Source organism: Adiantum capillus-veneris, chromosome 18 (assembly GCF_014529385.1).
Source record: "Adiantum capillus-veneris isolate H3 chromosome 18, ASM1452938v2, whole genome shotgun sequence".
In the NCBI taxonomy this organism is placed as follows: Eukaryota; Viridiplantae; Streptophyta; class Polypodiopsida; order Polypodiales; family Pteridaceae; genus Adiantum; species Adiantum capillus-veneris.
Window position 1 is genome coordinate 22,403,112 of NC_140948.1, and position 8,551 is coordinate 22,411,662.

The following is an 8,551-nucleotide window of genomic DNA, read 5'->3' on the forward strand; positions in this document are numbered from 1 at the left end:
AGAGCCCGTACACATGAAAAACTTAAGAGTGATGGATTTTTCTTAGTCAAGTTGCAAACATGGTTGCATTTTTTGACGAGAACAATGTTCAATGCTGCAGCTAGCTCTTATGCACAATCCACTAAAGAAGGTCCTCCTATAAACATGATATTTTTGCTAGGGAAAGAAGGAGGATGTGGGTAGCTCCAATCTATGGCGTTGTGACATGATAACAAGATCTCAATCACTCCACTGCATTTCAAGGTTTTCTCTCCATGATCCTACTCAAGTAAGGATCATGTGGCTTTGTTGTTTTTGTGATGCTTGCATGGAGGGCCATTGGAGGACTTGTTGCATCAAATCATTTGTGGGAAATTAGACACATAAGGAATTGTAACCACTCTCTGAGCTACCAATCGAGACTGAGGTACCATAAGATGATGATGCAATGTTTGAAGGATCCCAAGATATCTCATTGAAGGTGATAACTTTGCAGTCAATGCAGAAGGTGTAGAGTTCTTTCTATTGAGATGTACAAAGAGAAAGTGGCTAACAAAAAGAATTATAAGAGATAAGTAGAAAAACAAATGTGGAAAAAACAATTATGTTGTCACAGGGTGTTATTATCAGCAGAAAGAGGGGCACCCAAATCACTACACTCTTCTTGACAATAAGGAAGTTACTAACCTATACTCTCACCTTGTTCATCCAATCAAGTTCGACATGCCTTTGGTAGATGCTACATCAAAGGCATATTATTTCTCTCCAAAACTACATGAAACCATTTACAATGCAATGCCCTATGAGGTATTATGATATCGATATGATAGGCTATATATGATTCATATAGCATGAACCATATAATCCTTGGGAGTCCACTATGTAAAAATTTTATATAGCAGATGTGAACAAGAGTTATTTAAATAATACCTCACGTGTATATTTTCAAGTATTATATGTACCCCTTATGTATGCATTTTTGTAAAAAACTAGCCCTTATGAATGAAAAATTTCACTTTCTTAATTAAAAACCCCTTTATGTAAGTACTTTTTTTGTAAATGTACCTAAGTATAAATCCCTTATTTTGTTTGCATGTGCTATCTTACATATTTTCTAGTAGTGGACGCCTCGGACATATAATGTATCCTTAGACAACCAATGTGTTCTCAAGCAAAACTAGAAACAAGTCATTTTATCTAAACTTTTGTATCCAATCGTTGTCTCACTTGGAAATATTCAATGAGTCTGAGATATTTCTCTGAGCTTGTAATATATCTACATAACATACCATAATTCTAGCTGAGTGAGTGAAATATCTATACTACACTATGTACATTGTAAATACATAGTGCAATTCTACAATTCAAATACTTTGTGTATAATGTGTAGCATGTGTACTCTGTGTTGGGTGCATTGTGCTATATATCATATAGCTTAAGGTGTTTGTTTGAAGTTCTGAGATCACTTCTCTCTCTCTCTCTCTCTCTCTCTCTCTCTCTCTCTCTCTCTCTCTCTCTCTCTCTCTCTCTCTCTCTCTCTCTCTCTCTCTCTCTCTCTCTCTCTCTCTCCCTCCCCCCCCCCCCCCCCCCCCCAAGTACACATGCATGTGCTACACACAGGCACATTGTACAAGTGTATTATGTGTTTTGTGCTATATAGCACATAACATTGTCACGTTATGTAATATGTGACATATGGCACAATAAGTAGAAATCAATAGATATCTTATGTACATACTAAATAAAATACAAATATCTATTATCAGACACAAAAAAAAAAACTCAACCTACAACTACTTTACAAATCCTGCTGTAAGAGACCAAAATAACATTCCATCATTCCAAAAGTTTAAAAAAATCTTTAGTTTTTTTGCGTAAATTAGCAGACTACAAAGGTTGTACCAAAATTTAGACAAAATATTTCTATATTGTATTTGCTGGTAAATTCCCCAATCACAATCAAGCTTTGCTTCCTGTTAGTTGTTGCTGACTTTTATAATAATGTATGACATGAGCAGACAGTCTGTTAGAAGGATTTTCAAGTTGATTCAGCACTAGGGCTGGGTGAATTTTCCCACCTGAGTAACCAAGGAAACAACGTGAAACTTAGGTAATTTCGGGATTGACTAACATCTACTGGATCAAATTAAGGAGGAAAAATCTAGGTGCTTCATGGGTGGAGCAAACACTTATAGAGTGTGTCATCCACCAATAGTGTAGTATTGCTATTGAACTTAGTATAGAGACTCCATAAGTCCCCCAAACACTTCAAAAATCCTTCCTGATATCACTAGTTGAAGGAACCCCAAGAACTTCATCTAGACTAAATTTCATTGTTTTACTCCTTTCTTGACCGATGATGTATAAGAAAAGTTGTTTGTTCAGGTGCTGGGGAAACAAGTTCTCAAAGCAGCCTCTAGATTATCCTTGATCATGCTAATCCAAAGCACTGATTTTTCTCTTTGGCACAATGCATGCAAAAGGCCAATGCATTGGTCCTAACAACATATTCATACCTCATATTTCTTGAACCCTTTCAGTGGTGATTACAAGACAATTCAATCTTGTCACATCAGACACACATTTTCTTGCTCTCCCTCTGTACTAGGATACTTTGTACCTCTTTATGAGTAGGCCATTCACATAAAATATAATGGATAATCTTTTCCTTCTCTCATCATCCTCACGAGACACAATAGGTAATGGAATTACCTATACTGGCATTACCAGAAGTGGCTATGTCCTCTCTTTCCTCTCAAACATGTTTAGAGCCCACATACCCACACCGCAACCATAGTTACATTATCCTAGGTACTCCACAAGGATCATTTCTATCTGCAAGGCCAAGAACATTACTTGGACATTCGGTCTTGTCATGGGTGGCAACATCACTTGTACCCACTATCTCACCTATTCGAGATCTTATATTTAAATGAGGACCTCCTCAACCATACCTCTCGTATCCCCAATAGTGGAATCTATACCCACAGCCTCAGCTGCATCAACAATGGATCAAACACATCAATAATGGCATCTATGCTAGCATCATTTACATTACCATCAACAACAACATCTATGCTAGCATCAACTTCCATAGCATTTGCAATGCCATTTGTTTTTGCATAAACTACCATAGGATCAACAATGGAGTTTGTGATAGAAGCAACTGTAGTAGAGGTAGATAATATATCCTTCTCAAGTTTATCAGGCTCAACATCTGTGTGCACACAGCATGGATAGACTTCACATCAACTGCAAGGCCAAAAACATTGCTTTGACATATTGCCTTGGCTTGGACCACGACACCAATTACTAAGTATTAACTCACCTATTCCAGCTCCTCTATTAGTGAAAGCCTCCTCACCCATATCTTTTGTGTCCCCAATAGTGGAAACTATGCCACAACCTCAATGGCATCAGTTGCATCAATAATGTCATCTGTGCTAGCATCAATTACATTACCATCAGCACTAGAGTTTGTGTTAGCATCCACTTCTATAGCATTCACAATGCCATCTTTGCAAACATGAACTCCAAGAGGATCAACAATGGCACATGTGTCAGATTCAACTATAGTAGGGATAGATAATGTACCCTTTTCAAATTTAGTAGGCTCAACATTTGTGTCCACACCATCATGCATAACATCATGCACATCAACTGCATTGAACAACATCCATTGGAACATATGAAGCAGTACTAGGTGTTTTTTCATGATCAACTATATTTGTGCCCTCATTTGCATGCCTTGAATGTGTTCCAATGGATGTGTTCAACTGCATTGATCACATTCAATGGAACATATGAATTAGTTTTAAAGTTGTGCAGTGATCAACTATATTTGTTCCCTCATCCACATGCCCTGAAGAGAGAGTGCTTCTTGTTCAAGCTTCTCTTTTTTCCGCTTCTTGAATATCTATGACAAGACAAAGTAGAAACATATTACATATATGTATAGGTTACTTTATGAAATAATTTGCAAGTGCGAAATGAAAAAATTAAGAAACATGTCATTAAAAACTTCCAACGATTGGTCCAACAAGGGGCATGGATACAATATGGGTGCAATGGAAGCATTCTAAAGACATATTCCATTTTCATGGAGCTATAACTAAGACACAATCACTACTTTGAAATTGGTTTCTAGCATAAAGGTTTCAACAACCCCTGCAAACTCCAATAGCTCATCACATGCAACACGCAAGCCAAACATGTGGATCATACCCACCAAATCAACAACCTGGGGCATAGGATATAACATGAATCTCTTCCCAAGCCTAACATCATCAATCATCTGCTTCACAAAGAGGATGTGTCCTTGTGCTTCCTTCCATGTTTCCTCCATCATATCAAACTCAGCTTGTTTCCAACCATCAACAATACAAGTGGTCCCAAATTAGTACCCAAAAGCTAGCAGGCAATACTGAAGGCATCATACTACCATAGCCAATGGGAATTAAGTAGCATAAGTGATAGCCTTTTGACATGTGTCCCCCTTTCCTCTTTTGTGAGGGCTTTAGGTAATTATTTAATTCAACTAAACTCTCATTGGACCCCTTTGCCTCCCGACCAATAGGAATCAGGCAAGCCATTGAGCTGCTGAATGCTCATTGGTCCCCTTGGGAGACTGTCCAATAGTCTTCTAGAGAGATTAATTCTTATTGGTTCTTTTATTAAGTGTGTTTAAATTAATTAAACTAGATTTACTCTAGCCTAATTCTCATTGGTCCACCTCCAAGGCCATCCAATAGGAATTGGGTACACCTTGTGGGCATCTGGGCTAGGGAGCTGACATGTGTCCCTCATTCCCTTTGTGTAAAGGGAGCTTGTGTGTGTGTGTTTCTCTCTCATCCCCTACTTGCAAGGCTCGCCCCCTCCTATGTAGGGATTGACAAAGACTTTTTGTGACACACACTAAGCATCCAATTTCCCTAGTGTTTGGCCTTTGGGCACAACCTTTGAATTCTGGAACCTTAGCATTTTGGAAGTCTTAGTGAACCTTATGGTCTTTTAAGCCCATTGTTGCACATTTCTCTTTTGCAGATGCCCCCCCTTTGGATCCCTACCGTGGCCCCCGGTCTGCTATCTTAACCAATATTCTAGCTTTTTCTCCCCTGACACATCTCCATATTAAATGATCAGTTTAACATGAGAAAATCATTTGGGAGAATTAGATATTGATTATTATGACATTACCTCTCTCTTGAAATCATAGTCGTCCTCAACTATGGGGTAGAGAAGATAAAGCATATTCATTAGTCCTTTTCCTAGTGGGTAGAGGATCCCTATGTCACCCTATGACATCGTTCCACAATGGATGACTAGTCCATTTGGCGCTTGAGAGCATGAGGCTGCTGCAAGCATGTATGCACATTAGTCCTATCATCTTCCATAGTAGAGTGACAAGCTCTACTTGGTGTTCGGGAGACGTCGTCTCCGCAAACTTGATCTAAGCATGCATACTACTTCATTTTTGTGCACAATAAAGAAAAAGAGAGTCTTATAAGACAAAAACTTTGTTCATTTTAAAAATTTGTACATTTGCTTACTCTAGGGAAGCATCTTCAAAAGGATAATTCTTAAACTTAATAATATATTGTCGGATAGTCTTACCACCTCTTAGTACCTTGTCTTCATGTCGAAGAATGGACTCGGGCTGCAGCACCTCTTCTTGGTCCTTGATCTCCGGTGGGTCTTCAATAGTTGGTTCTTGAGGTGGCTCTCCTTTGTAAGGATTTAGTAGGCTCACATGGAAAGCATTGTGTATGAGCCAATGGTTGGGTAACTTGAGTTGATAGGCCATCTCATTAATTGGCCTAAGAATCTGGAAGGGACCACAGTACCTTTTTGCTAACTTAGCATAGTACTTTTGGTGTCCCGTAGGATTCTTGCCCGTCGTGTGCCTTAATCGAGCCTTGGGAATTTGAGTAAGACCCAATTATTTTCTTTAAAGGCTTGGGCTCTTCTGTGCTTGTCAACAACAGCCTTTTGCCTTTGCTGTGAGATAGAGATAGCATCCTTAATCTTTTGGAAATATTCTTGTAGGTCTCGGCTATACTCATCTGCAACGAAGATCTCCCCGTGTACCTTAAGTAGCAAGGTACTTTTTGATCTTCCCTCAATTACCTCAAAAGGTGCTTTTCGTGTGGAAGTATGTACAGTGTTATTGTAAGCATACTCCACTAAGGGTAAGTACTTCTCCCATTGGGATCTTTCATCTACTTTCGTTACATAGACTTTTAGTAGATTGAGAATTGCTAGGTTAGCTATTTCACTTTGGCCATCCGTTTGCGGGTGATAGGCCAAAGAGAAGTTTAGCCTTGTTCCTAAATTCTCAAAGAGACCCTTCCAGAAATTACTGGTCATTCTAGGATCTCTATCCAACACTATGGACATTGGCAAGCCATGGTACTTGAAGATTTGTGAAATAAAGAGGGTTGCCATTTGATGGGCTTTGATGGTCTTTTTGATAGGTATAAAATGAGCTTGTTTATTGAACCTGTCTACTATCGTCCATATTCCCATATTCCCATGGATAGACTTAGGCAATCCAAAGATAAAATCCATGGATATGCTCTCCCATGGTGAATTAGGTATTGGCAAAGGTTGAAGCAATCCAAGTTACTTCCCTCTATCAAACTTCGTCTTTTGGCATACCACACATTTAGAAACATACGCTTGTATGTTTGCTTTCATGGTAGGCCAATAGAAATATGTTTCAATCCCCTTTAGGGTAGACTGAATCCCTCTATGCCCTGCATAAGGAGGAGCATGAGATTCATACATTACTTTCTCACATAGTGAGCTAGTAACGCATAGTCTATTGCCATAGAGAAGATAACCATCTTGTAAAGTAAATGGTTCGTCTTTCTTCCCTAGTGCAAGGGCTGAAATCACATCTCTAAAATTGGGATCAATAGCATACTCATCTATCATAGAAGATAGATCATTGTGAGTTGCTACGGAATCCGCATTCACTCTCGACCGTCTTGAGAGTGCATCGGCTACTTGATTATGCTTGCCAACAATGTGAGCAATATGAGAATGAAATTGCGAAAGAAAATTTTCCCACCTCATTTGTTTGTCGTAGAGCTTGGTCTGCGTCGAAGTACTTAAGACTTTGGTGATCCGTTTGCAGAATGAAAGGAGTTCCCAATAAATAGTGCTTTCATGAGTCTAAGGCATGTAGAACTGCGAGGAGTTCCTTTTCATATATGCCTAAAGCTTGCTTGACAGGGTCGAGCCTTCGAATTTCATAGCCTATGGCGTGCCCTTCTTGAAGCAAAACAACTCCAAGGAAATCACCACAAGCATCACATTGGACCTCAAATGGTTTTGAGAGATCCGGTAATGTAAGCACAGGTTGAGAGATAAGCTTTTCTTTAAGATTTTCGAAAGCATTGTTCTCCTTGGCAAACCATGTGTACCTAACATTTTTCTTTGTTAGGTCATGTAATGGTCCTGCTATTAGTGAGAACTTTTCTATGAAGCATCTATAGTATGCACACATACCTATAAAGCTTCTTAACTCATGAAGATTCCTTGTTTTAGGCCATCCTTTTATTACATCTAACTTTGATGGATCCATTTGGATCCCATCTTGAGAGATAATGTGACCTAAATACTGAATCTATTGTAAGAAAAATTCACTTTTCTTTCGATTAACATAAATTTATTCTCTCTTAGAACTTGAAATATTACATGGAGGTGTCTCTTGTGTTCGTCTAATGAATTCGAGTAGATAATAATATCATCAAAGAACACTCCAGTAAAGGTTCGGTGAGGCCTGAATAGCTTCTCCATCAAGCGGTTGAATGTGGTTGGTGCATTGGTCAAGCCCTGGAAGAAGTTCAATTGCATGGTCGTCATTGCCTCGTTTAGGAGGTAGCTCACAAGGGATGTCGTCAATAAAGACATCTTGAAACCCCTTGAGAACATTGGATAACTCTAATTCCTTTTGATTGTGTATATTTTCTTTTGCTAAAACATTAGGTTCATTTTGAGAATCTTTAACAAAAATCATGTACTCGGAAATAGAGCTCTCTATTGACTTGTTCAAAGCTTGTGTATGAAAAATGGGTATAGTGTTACCCATTTCCTTAGCATCTATATACATATCTTTTTCTCTGAACTTAAAGGAGATTCTCCTTTCAGGGAATTTAACATTGACAGCCATGCGATCAAACCATGGTGCCCCTAGGATTACATCCTCATGCTTGAGAGGAGAGATAAAGAAGTCCTCTTTGTCCACATAGCTTTGGACATGGAGCCTCAATTTCCCGATTAAGGGAGTGACTGAAGCTTCTTGCCCCTTGAAAGTACCGTCTGCAAGTAGGACATCTCCCATCTCATAGGTTTGTATGCATAACTTGGTGGCCAACTCTATAAAATTATGAATAGAACCAGGGTCAAAGAGAATAAAAGCATCATGTTCTCTTACCTTTCCCCAAGCATGGCATAGAGGAGATCCTTTGTGGTGAGTTTTCTCCTCTTGGATTTCGACCAAGGTAGCTCTAGGAGGATCATGGTGGTTGATCTTTTGGGGACAAGCACGATACGTATGCCCTTGTTC

General features: G+C 39.0%; 1 pseudogene; it reads left to right on the forward strand.

Moving 5' to 3' along the window:
* Positions 1 to 307: 307 nt before the first annotated feature.
* On the forward strand, positions 308 to 795 carry LOC147435340 (uncharacterized; annotated as a pseudogene).
* The last annotated feature ends 7,756 nt before the right edge of the window (positions 796 to 8,551 follow it).